Below are 13,221 nucleotides of genomic sequence, written 5' to 3'. Positions count from 1 at the left end.
TTCTTAAGTTTTAGATCCTTTACTCATAGTCACTAAGCTATATACTGAGGAAGGGGATGAAAGCTGAAGCCATTACCTCATGCTCAAGAAGTTAGACAGAAACTTAGCAGGTATGGTTGAAAGAAGACAGGACTTGGAGTCGTAAGTCCAGAGCCTGAGTGATGAAATGACTTCTCCTGTCATCTAGATATAGGTTTGTGTTTAGAAAATGAAAAAGAGCACTGCACATTTTGATAGTTGATTTCTGGACTTAATGATGACCAGAGAGTGGACGTTTACCAGGGAGCTATTTTGCAATGACATAAATTATTGATTCAAAATCAAACCTTTACTATAAATTACTGATTCAAAATCAAATCTTTATCATGTCTCCCTTGCATCAGAAGTCTTTCCCACTCTTCATTTCTTTTTAAACCCTTTCCTGTCTACTCTTGGCCAAAGCTTGAAGCCTGATTTAACATTTGGAAATAAAATAATGAAATAGTCATAACACAGCAATTCCAATGCCTACTGAAACAGAAGCTCTAAATAATTTTTCAGATAATTTAGGAAATTAAAAATATTTACATCCTAGATGCAAAGACAGAAGTTACTTGTGTAATAAAATAAATGGTGAGACAGAAGGTTTCTGGTCAAGTAGATTTGTTTAAATAGGAACACTAATCTGAGTTCTACCCCTGTGCTAAAACCCAGTGACAGGTTGCATACAGCTTCTAAAGGGATAGTTCAGTGCATTGGGTCAAATTCATGCCCTAAAAGGTGGTATTATTAGTAGTACTAGAAGACAGTGTGACTGTCTTCTTTGGGACATAGATGAAGACCCCAAGATAGACAATATCAAGGACAAGTTATGTAGAATAAGATATTATCTCAGTCCTTGGGACAGGTCATCCAGGATAGAACAAGAAGTAGATTTATTATCAAGTACATGAAGCCAGAGACAGTAAGCAATGAGTGGTAGTTGGTTAAAATAGACAGGTTTTAGAAGTAGAGGCACGGATGTAGAAAACAATCTTAGGGTTACCAGGGGATTGTGGAGGGGAGGTTAAAATGGGAGATTGGGACTGAAATATACACACTACTCTACATAAAATAGATAACTAATAAGAACCTGCTCTTCTTATTAGCACAGGGAACTCCACTCAATACTCTGTAATGGGCTATTTGGAAACGACTCTAAAAAAAAATACAAGTGGGGCTTCCCTGGTGGCGCAGTGGTTGAGAGTCCGCCTGCTGATGCAGGGGACACGGGTTTGTGCCCCAGTCCGGGAAGATCTCACATGCCGCGGAGCGGCTGGGCCCGTGAGCCATGGCCACCGAGCCTGCGCGTCCGGAGCCTGTGCTCCACAACAGGAGAGGCCACAACAGTGAGAGGCCTGAGTGCCGCAAAAAAAAAAAAAAAGTGGGTATATGTATATGTATAACTGTTTCACTTTTCTGTACACCTGAAACTAACACAACACTGTAAATCAACTATACTCCAATAAAGTTTTTTTCAAAAATAGGTTTTAAGAACCATAGTCAGGGAGCAGTGTGGATTGGAAAGACCTGACAAGAAATATTTCTGCATCCTCAAACGGGGCTCCCCAAGCTGGCTATTGCAAGGGTGAGCATTTAAGAGATCTTTGACATAAGGAGGACATGAGATTAACAATCTATCCCAATGTGCATGAATTATTCTCCTCGGGGCTATCAGAAATCAGATGGCATCCTAGAGCAAGGGTCAGCAGATCTTTTCTGTAAAGGGTCAGAGAGTAAATATTTTGGATTTTGTGTACCATACGTATCCGTTGCAATTGCCTATCTGCTGCTGTAGCACAGAAACAGCCATGCACGATACCTTAATGAATGGGTGTGGCTGTGTTCAAGCAAAACGTTATGCACAAAACCAGGAGTCAAGCAAGATCTGATCAGTGGGCCAGAGTTTGCGGACCCCAGTTCTGGGTCAGTGTTCACAGCTGAATGAGTCATGAGGCCTTAAGTTCCAGTTCTCATTGTACTACTTTCTACCTGGGTGAACTTGGGTTCATCCTTTTATTTATATGGGCCACTATGTTAGTCAAGTTTCTCCAGAAAAACAGAACCAACAGCAGGTCTATACAATGTGCCCATATATAGATCTAGATATCAATATTGATACCTAGATCTATATCCATATCTATATAAACATAGAGAAAGAGAGAGAGAGATTTTAAACAATTGGTTCACACAATAATAGAGGCTTGGTAAATTCATAATCTGCAGGTTAGGCTGTCTAGAGACTCTAGGAAGAGTTGCAGTTCAATTTCTGTAAGTCTTCTGGCAGAATTCCTTTTTGCCACAGGGAAGTCAGTCTTTGTTTTATTAGAACTTTAACTGATTGGATGAGGCCCACCCATATTATGGAGGATAATCTGCTTTACTCAAAGTCCACCACCAATTTAAATATGAATTTCATCCAAAAACACCATCACAGGGACTACTCTGGTGGCACAGTGGTTAAGGATCTGCCTGCAAATGCAGGGGACACGGGTTTGAGCCCTGGTCTGGGAAGATCCCACATGCCGTGGACCAACTAAGCCCATGCACCACAGCTACTGAGCCCGTGCACCTAGAGCCCATGCTCTGCAACAAGAGAAGGCACCGCAATGAGAAAACCGTGCACCACAATGAAGAGTAGCCCTCGCTTGCTGCAAATAGAGAAAGCCCACGGGCAGCAATGAAGACCCAACGCAGCCAAAAATAGAAAGAAAGAAAGAAAGAAAGAAAGAATTAAAAAAACACAAAAACGCCATCACAGAAATATCCAGAATAATATTTGACCAAATAACTGCGCATGGTGGCCCAGACAAATTGACATGGAAAATTTACCACCTAAGCCATAGTTTTGGCATCTTTTACTGAGAAATTTGACTTATCTGAACTATTTTCATACCTAGAAGATACCTTCTACAGGTAACATGATTTGGCGCCCAAAGCCATAAGCTAGAGCATTTCATTCCAGGTCCCTCCTCAAATATCCATGATAGGTAGAAATTGGACATCAGTAGTTCTTGAAATCTCCCCAGTGAATATAATATGCAACCAGGGCTGAGAATCTGGAGATGTAGAGAGAATTTAAATTGAACTTTAGTTAAACAGTAAAACAAGCTCTGACTCCACTGGCTGGAGCTAGACAAGGGATATGCATTTAGTGGGATGAGAAGATAAAGAACACTAGGGAGTAAATCAAATGCTTTACACCTGTGCTTAGCTAATTGTTACTCAGATAATTCAGACAATCTTACAGCATCTGAACCCTGAAATTCCTTAGTTCTGTTTACAAAAAAGTAACTCGTCAAGTAACTGAACTCTGAGAATCATGTAAATCATAAAGAAAAAGAAGAAATCTTATTTTCTGAATTAGCTGATTTCATATATACTGTTTCACTTTCATGATATTAACTAGTTATCTTTCTTTCCATTTTATGTTTGAGGAAAGTAAGGCTTTAAAAATCTCAGTCATTTTCTCAAGGTCACTTGTTAAGGGTGTGGTAGGCAGCATAATGGCTCCTAAAAATGCCCTCACCCTAATCCCTGGAACCTATTAATATGTTACCTTACATGGTGAAGAGGGCTTTGCAGATATGACTGAAGTTATAGACCTTGAGATAGAAAGATTATCCTGGATTACCTCATGGAACAAATCTAATTGCATGAGTCCTTAAAAGCAGAAAACCATTCCCAACTGTAGAAAGAGAAAGATAGAGATGACTTAATAGAAGCAGAATCACAGCGATGCAACATTTTGGGTTTTGTAGGTGGAGAAAGGGGACTCTGAGTCAAAGACTATAAGTGACCGCTGGCAGCAGATAAAGTCCAGGGAACAGAAACACCCCTAAGAGCCTCCAGAAAAGAATGTAGCTCTGCCAACACTTTTTTTTTCTTTTTTAACCATCTATATTGGAGTATAATTGCTTTACAATGGTGTGTTAGTTTCTGCTTCATAACAAAGTCAATCAGCTATACATATACATATATCTCCACATCCTCTCCCTCTTGCCTCTCCCTACCACCCTCCCTTCCCTATCCCACCCCTCTAGGTGGACACAAAGCATAGAGCTGATCTCCCTGTGCTTTGTGGCTGCTTCCCACTAGCTATCTATTTTACATTTGGTAGTGTATATATGTCCATGCCACTCTCTCACTTCATCCCAGATAACCCTTCCCCCTCCCTGTGTCCTCAAGTCCACTCTCTATGACTGCATCTTTATTCCTGCCCTGCCCCTAGGTTCTTCATAACCAGTTTTTCTTTATTTTTATATTCCATATATATGTGTTAGCATATGGTATTTGTTTTTCCCTTTCTGACTTACTTCACTCTGTATGACAGACTCTAGGTCAATCCACCTCACTACAAAAAACTCAATTTCATTTCTTTTTATGGCTGAGTAATATTCCATTGTATATATGGGCCACTTTTTTTTTTTTTTTTTTTTGTGGTACGTGGGCTTCTCACTGTTGCGGCCTCTCCCGTTGCGGAGCACAGGCTCCGGAAGCCCCGGCTCAGCAGCTGTGGATTATGGGCTCAGCCACTCCGCAGCATGTGGTATCTTCCTGGAGCGGGGCATGACCCGTGTCCCCTGCATCAGCAGGCGGACTCCCATCCACTGCGCCTCCAGGGAATCCCTGTGCCACATCTTTATCCATTCGTCTGTCGATCCTGCCAACACTTTTACTTTACTCAATTGAGACCAATGTCAGACTTGTAAGGTAATAAATTTACCTTGTTTTGAGTCACTCAGTTTTTGGTAATTTGTATGAAAGCAATAAAAAACAAATACAGAGGTTCTACAAGAGCCAGGCTATATATTTATACTTAAGTATTTCTGAAATGAATTTAACATTGTGACTGACAGCAACAGCAGCAGCTTCCATGGGATCCCATCACACACCTGAGGAAAAGCAGCCTAATACAAAGCAGTGACAGCAGCAGGTCATTGCCCCACACTTGGAGTAGAGGGGCACTTGTTCTACTGTAGCAGCAGCATAGCCTGAATGGGAACCCATCCTCCTGTGGCACTAGTCCCATCAACATTAGTGTAATCTGCTAGCATCTGCTGAGCCAACAGGCCCCACTTATACAAACCCTCCAACTCAGCAGCATTAAGTGAGCCAGGCTCAGGGTTTCCTGAAACTCATATCCAATGGCACTGGAAAGAACAGATATCACCTACAGTTATGAAAACATAAAAAAACAAAAACAGAACACTGGGAACTTCAGAAAGAAAAGGGGAACAATGGAATGGGTGAAAACAAATGGGGTAAATAGAAGAGACTATCATTAGTCTCATGAGTTTCTTAAATACTATATGATGGTCAAAGCAAACATTATGACACCATCTGATGTGGTTCTCAATGTAGAGAAAGGAAATACTACAGAAAATCATACTTTAAAACTGGGGAATATTAAGAGACCTAAATGGAAGTAAAATTTTGAAACTTCACTGTGCTCCACAACGGGAGAGGCCACAACAGTGAGAAGCCCACTTACCACAAAAAAAAAAAAAAGTGGCCCATATATACAATGGAATATTACTCAGCCATAAAAAGAAATGAAATTTTGAAAACACTGATTCCAGTAGACTATGATAAGTTACATATGTATATTGTAATGCCAAAAGCAACCACTAAGAAAACTATACACACAGTATACACAAATGATTATAAATAAATAAATTTAAATGGGCTTATTAAAAAATGTTTAAGTAACCCACAAGAAGGCAAAATAAGAGAAACACAAGATTGAGAAACTAAGGTAAAAGACAAAACAAAAAATAAAATGGTAGACCTAATCTTTAACATAGCAATAATTACATTCACTGTAAATGATCTAAGTAACCAAGTCAAAGACAGAGATTGGAAGAGTAGATTAAAAAATCACAAGCATGATCCAAGTATACACTGTCTATAAGAAGCTTACTTTAAACATCCTGATATAGGTAGTTCAGAGTAAAAGGATGAAAATGATATATCATGTGAACATTAATCAGAAAAAGCAGGAATGGATAAATTAATATCAGATAAAGTAGATTTCAGAGCAAAGGAAATTATTAGGGGCAAACAGGGTCATTACATAAAGATAACAGGAATAATCCACCTAGATGACCTAGTGATACGAAATGTGTGTGCACCAAACAACAGAACTTCAAAATACATGAAGCAAACACTGAAAAAGGTAGTAAAAGGAGAAAATTTTAAATCCACAATTATTATTGGAGACTTCAACACAGCAATTTATAGAACTACCAGACAGAAAAATCAGCAAGGAGATGGAAGAGCTGAAAACATCATCAATCAACAGGACATAACTGACATTTAAAGAACACACTCAATAAGAGCAGAATACATATTCAAGTGTCCGTGGAACATTCACTCATATACCATATACTGGGTGATAAAAAACAGCAGATTTAAAAGAATTAAAATCATAGAGAGTATGTTCTCTAGCCATAATGGAATCAGACTAGAAATCAATAACAGAAAGACAACAGGAGAATCTTCAATCACATGAAAACTAAACATCACAATTCCAAAGAACTCATGGGTAAAAAAGACAGCGTCAAGGAAAAATTTTTTAATGCATAGAATAAAAGAAAATGGAGATATAACAGATCAAAGTTTGTGGAATGAAGTGAAAGTAATGCTAAAAGGGAAGTTTATAGAACTAAATTGGGAAATAAAATATTTCAAAGCAATAATCTCATTTTCTATATTACAATAGTAAAAAAGGAATAGGAAAAAACACTAAACAAGCAGAAAGAAGGAAATAATAAAGATGAAACAGAAATCCATGAAACTGAAAACAGGAAAATGGGGGGGAAAATCAATGAAACAAAAGGCTGGTTCTTGGAAATAAACAATTTAATCAATAAAGATCTAGCAAGACTGATAAAGGTAAAAACAGAGATGGCACAAATCACAGATATCAGATATGCAACCAGGGATACCATGACATATCCTGCAGGTTAATAAGGGACAAGTTATTATGAACAAGTCTACACTATAAATTCAAAAATGTAGATGAAATGGGCCAATTCTTCTACACCCCAAACTACCCAAACTCAGCCAAGATGAAATAGATAATCTCAATTTTCCTGTAACCATTAGAAACACTGATTTTTCATCTAAAAACCCCCAAAAGAAATATTCAGGGTTAGATGTTTCACTTTTACCCAAGACTTAAAGAATTAAAACCAATTTTACATGATTTGATAAGAAATAAAAGTAGAGGGAACTGTTCCTAATTAATTTTATGAAGCCAGTATTACCTTGATACCAAAACCAGACAGGAATATTATAAAAAGAAGACTATAGACCAATATGTTTTATGAAATTGCCTGTAAAGATCTTCAGCCAGAGATTAGCAAATTAAATCCAGAAATATATAAAAAGAATAATATATCATGACCAAGTGGTATTTATTCCAGTTATGCAAAGTTGGTTAAATATTTGAAAATCAAACAATGTAATCTACCATATCCAATAGATTAAGGGGGAAAAGTCATGTGATCCTATCCATTAATGCAGAGAAAGCATTTGACAAAATCCAATCCCATTCATGATTTGGCACATATATACAATGACATATTACTCAGCCATAAAAAGAAACAAAATTGAGCTATTTGTAATGAGGTGGATAGACCTAGAGTCTGTCATACAGAGTGAAGTAAGTCAGAAAGAGAAAGACAAATACCGTATGCTAACACATATATATGGAATCTAAGAAAAAATAGGTCATGAAGAACCTAGGGGTAAAACAGGAATAAAGACACAGACCTACTTGAGAATGGACTTGAGAATATGGGGAGGGGAAAGGGTAAGCTGTGACAAAGCGAGAGAGAGGCATGGACATATATACACTACCAAACGTAAGGTCGATAGCTAGTGGGAAGCAGCCGCATAGCACAGGGAGATCAGATCGGTGCTTTGTGACTGCCTGGAGGGGTGGGATAGGGAGGGTGGGAGGGAGGGAGACGCAAGAGGGAAGAGATATGGGAACATATGTATATGTATAACTGATTCACTTTGTTATAAAACAGAAACTAACACACCATTGTGAAGCAATTATACTCCAATAAAGTTGTAAAAAATAATAATAAAGTTAAAAATTTTTAAAAAAGAAGAAAAAAACACCCAAGAAAATTAGGAATAGAAAAGGAACATACTGAAACTCATCAAGAGCATCTACAAACAACCTATACCGACATTATATTTAACTGTGAAAGACTGAATGCTTTCTCTGTAAGATCAGAAACAAGGCACCGATATCTGCCCTCACCACTTTTATTAAATATATTAATGGAGGTTCTAGTAAGAAAATAAAGCAAAAATAAATAAATACATAAATTTAAAAGTTAAAATTTTAAAACATTTATTTAAAAGATAAAAGGACTATTCCTACTACTTTGAATAGGAAGGAATATATCCTACTGAATGTTGAATAGTAATATATACTACTATATTAAATAAGGAAAAGTAAAACGGTATCTGAAGAGGAGATGATAATCTAAATGGAGAAAATACCAAGGAATCCACAAAAAGCTTGAGAAATAATATTAGTTTGTAAATGTTTTAGAGTACAAATCAACACAGTTTTATCAAATTATATATTAATAACAAATGTGTAGAAGCTTAAATAAAAATATGTGATGCCATTTACAACTGACCTAAATAAATACTTAAATATAAGCCCAATAAGACATTTATAGGTCCTCTATACTGAAAATTACAAAATGCTGATGAAGAAAAATGTAAAAGTCCCAAACAAATAGTGAGACATACCTTGTTCATGGATTAGAAAACACAACATAATAAAGATGTCAATTCTCCCCAAGTTAAGAGGCTTAACAGAGTTACTCTTAAAAGGCCCTCAAGGTTTTTGTGGATATAGACAAGCTTATTCTAAGATTTATATGGTAAGAAGAGGCTGAAGCATAGCTAAAACAATTTGTAAAGGAAGATTAAAATGGGAGGAATTCATCTACCCAATTTCAAGATTTTGCAGTAATGATGGAGGGTAGATACACAGATCAATGGAATGGAATAGAGAACCCAGAAATAGACTGACATAAATACATTTAACTTGTTTTTGACAGCAGTGTGAAAGCTATCAAGGAAGAATAGACTTTTCAAAAAATGGTACTGAAACAGTTGGACATCCCTCGACAAAAACAAACAAACAAAAAATGAACCTTAACCTAAACCTCCACACCTTACACAAAAATTAAATCAAAGTGGATCATAATCTTCAATGTAAAAGCAGGACATTTTTAGGAAAAAAAATAGGAGAAAATCTTTGGCACCTAGAACTACGTGAATAATTCTTAGACTTGACACCGAAAGTATGATCAATAAAAGCAAAATTGATAAATTGGATCTCATCAAAATGAGTTAAAAATGCTTCATAGAAGATCATTTTAAGTGGATGAAAACTCAAATTACACAGTGGGATAACATATTTGAAAATCCCACATGAGACAAATGACTTGTATCTATAATATACAAAGAACTCTCCAAACAACTTAAAAAACCCCAACTAGAAAATAGGCAGAAGACAGGAACAGACATTTCATGGAAGAGAATATACACATGGCAAAGAAGCACATGAAAAGATGCTCAACATCATTAGCCATTAGGGAAATGCAAATTAAGACCATAATGAGATATCAGAGAATAACGAAAATTAAAGTATAGTGACAACATCAAATGCTGGTGAGTACATAGAAAAATGATATCACATCACTGGTGGGAAAATAAAATGGTTTAGCCACTCTGAGAAACAGCTTGACAGTCTCTTTTAATCCTAAAAGTAGATTCACCCTACAACACAGTAATTGTACTCTTGAGCATTTATCCAAAAGAAACAAAAACTTAATTAAGTTCCCACAGAAACTTACACATAAATGTTCATAGCAGTTTTATTTATAACAGCCCAAAACTGGCCACTACCCAAATGTCTTTCAATGGATGAATGTTGAAACAAATTGTGATAAAATCTTATGATAGAATACTACCGAGCAACAATAAGGAACAAATTATTAATATATGCAAAAATTGAAATGAACTTCAAGGGAATGATGCCGAGGGAAAAATTTTAAAAAGCCAATCTCCGAAGATTAAGTAATTCATGATCATATTTACATATTATTCTTAAAATAACAAAACTGTGGAGATGGAGCACAGATTAGAAGTTGCCAAGGGTTAGAGATGGGGGTAGAAAGTACAGCGGGGGATCTTTGTGAGGTTTTTGTGGTCCCAGTACAAATAATACAGCAATCTTGGTTTTAACCCCGAAAGATGTTTAAAAGCAATTCCTAATAAGAGGTGTCCAGATATTTAGCAATGGCAGCAGATTAGAGGTATAGCTACCCAACATGACAGCTTTAAAACAGATGGTAATAATTCAATGCATATGTTAATTTTTAAAAGGCCAATCACAATACTTAAATGGTATATATCTTAACGATATTATTCTAAGGATCCAGCTATACCAGATGGACTAGCAGGATTTTCTGTACATTCAATCTTATTTAAGACAGTAAATCTTATAATAAGACAGTTAAAAAAAGAAAAAGAAAAAAAAACAAACCAACGACAGTTGGATATTCTCATAGGAAGATGAGGTGAAAATATGTAGCAGCGGTTCAAAAGCTTAAGCAGTGGCACCTAAATTTGGCTGCACATTAGAATCATCTGAAGCACTTTTTAAAAACCCTCACACCAATAGTTGGTCATCCTAAACCAATAAAATCATTTTAAATCTCCTCAGACGATGCCATTGTCTAGCCAGAAGTGAGAACCAGCGGACTAAGCAGAAGGGGATGTTTCTACAAAGATTTCTTAACAATAGGTTCTTTCACTCAATCAGATTTACCTTCCTGCAAAGGGGTAAAGAAAGCCAGATGTTGTCCATACTTGCTTAGCTTTAATTAGCACTTGTGACTTGCCCAAAACCTAGATCAGGTTTCCCCTAAATTTCATGTTATTTCCTAAGTTTTTCAAATCCAGGGCTAAGGGGTTTGCCAGGATGAGATTTTAAGTGCTCACACAGGGGAAGTCCCTGGCAAACCAGGACAGAGGTCAGTCTACGTTGAAATGTAAAGCATCCTAAATAACCCTGCCACTGCCCACAGATACTAGTCTGTGCCAACCAGTGGAGAAAAGGCATTCTCCATTACTACCACGGCAAATGCTGCTGTACTTGCCTTGGCTACTCCCTATCTTTTCCAGGCGTCTCTCCCCTTCACCTGCTGGTGGACACTTTGGCAGCTGACAATGCAGATATTTTCAAACTTTAAGGTGAATAAAAATCATCTGGAGGGCCAGTTATAACAGAGATCACTGAGCCCCACTAGAGTTGCTCATTCCATAGGGCTGGGACAGGGCCCTGAAACTTGAATATCTGACACATTATCAGGGGATGCTGGTAAAGCTGGTCAGGTTGTTACCGAATGCATGTTCGTGTGTCTGAAGCACAGTGAGGCCAAACAAACCGAAAGGTTGCAGTCTGGAGCAGAGAAAGGTTTATTGCAGGATCGAGCAAGGAGAGGGGTGGCCCGTGTTCCAAAAACCCTGAAATCTCCAAAGGATTTCAGCAAAGCATTTTTAAAGGCCACGTGAGGGAGGGACGTCCCAGGGAATGTGATCAGCTTGTGCACAATCATCTGACTGGCTGATGTTGAGGCCACAGGGCAGGTAACATTATCCATCCTGAGGTGCCAGAAGGTCTGGGGGCTGTGTGCTCATGATCATCAAAGAGTTAATTTCTTCCATTGGGTGGTGGTTTTTAGCATCTGAAAACTCAAGAAATATGCCTGAGATACTATTATCTGAGTACTTCAGAGAGGAACTACAGCAGAGGCTATGGGGGATGGGTCTGTCCTAGGAAGGCCCCATAGGGTACTGCTTGTTTACAAGGTGACCATACTTTGAGAACCACTGCTCTAGTGGCTTGGAATGTTAAAGTAATGGAAGAATCCCTTCCCAGATCTAGATTCTAGTATCACCAGCTATTTTGGTGGGGGGAAGGGTAAGTTTTGTCCTTGCTTGGACTTCTTGTTCATTTATATCAAAGCCTATTTGAGGCAGTGCACTCGGCAGTCCTGCAGATCTGTCTTTGGCTTCAACGGTGTTTGGAATGAACAGACCCAGGGACGCTCCTTGCTCCAGCCCCCGACCACCCTCCAACATTTCTTCCTGTCGCAACCTTTGGAATCAGCCACTCAGCTATCCTCAGCCTCCAGGACAGGCCAACACCGTTTTTGGAGCTTAGCTCCTTATCACTGATCAACCACGAGTTCCCAGGTTCGTCAGAATTATTCCATCGAGGTGGAGGCCGCCATCCACCGCCTGTTCAACATGCATCTGTGGACACTTACCTCTCTCTAAGCTTCTATTTCCACAGCAACAGTGGGACTCTGGACAATGGGGGCCACATTTTTCGCCAACTGGCTGAAGAGAAGTGTGAGGGCGCCCAGCGACTCTTGAAAATGCAGAACAAGTGCTGCGGCCGCGCCCTCTTCCAGGATGCGCGTAAGCCTTCTCAAGATGAGTGGGGTAAAACCCAGGACACTGTGCAAGCCGCCATTCTTAGGGAGAAGAACCTGAACCAGGCACTATCGGATCTGCGCGCCCTGGGTCCTGCCCGCGCAGACTCCCACCTCTGTGACTTCCCGGAGAGCTGCTTCCTGGAGGAGCAGCTGAAACTCATCAAGAAGATGGGCAACCACCTGACCAACCTCCGCAGGCTGGCTGGTCCGCAGGCTGTGCTGGGCGAGTATCTTTTCGAAAGGCTCACGCTCGAGCACAAACAGGAGTCTCTGAAGTCCAGCGGCCTCTGAGGAGCCCCTCTGGCGTCAGAGCTTCTGCCTGAAGCCCAGCTCTGCAGCCACTAGGCAGCTTTGTAACCACCCTGGAGCCCTCTCCCAAGCCTTGGACCAAATGGAAACAATAACGCTTTTTGCAGAAGGAAAAAAAAAGACTATTTGAAACACAAACAGAATAAAGAGAAAAAAAGAAATATATATATATATATATATATATATATATATATATATATATTCATGTTCTTTTAACATATGAATTGCCCCACTTTATCTGTGTGAAATATGTTTGTTCCCGTTATTGGGCTGGTTCTCAAGCTTTGCTGCTCGTATGAATTACCTAAAGAGCTCTTTTTTTTTTTTTTAGTATTAAATATTT

The 13,221-nt window shown here is 38.6% G+C and overlaps 1 pseudogene; it reads left to right on the top strand.

Moving 5' to 3' along the window:
- The window catches only part of LOC132494222 (ferritin light chain-like), a 44,750-nt pseudogene extending 31,890 nt beyond the window's left edge, over positions 1 to 12,860 (top strand).
- Positions 12,861 to 13,221: the final 361 nt, after the last annotated feature.

Source organism: Mesoplodon densirostris, chromosome 7, assembly GCF_025265405.1.
Source record: "Mesoplodon densirostris isolate mMesDen1 chromosome 7, mMesDen1 primary haplotype, whole genome shotgun sequence".
In the NCBI taxonomy this organism is placed as follows: domain Eukaryota; kingdom Metazoa; phylum Chordata; class Mammalia; order Artiodactyla; family Ziphiidae; genus Mesoplodon; species Mesoplodon densirostris.
This window is presented reverse-complemented; position numbering and strand designations above follow the sequence as displayed.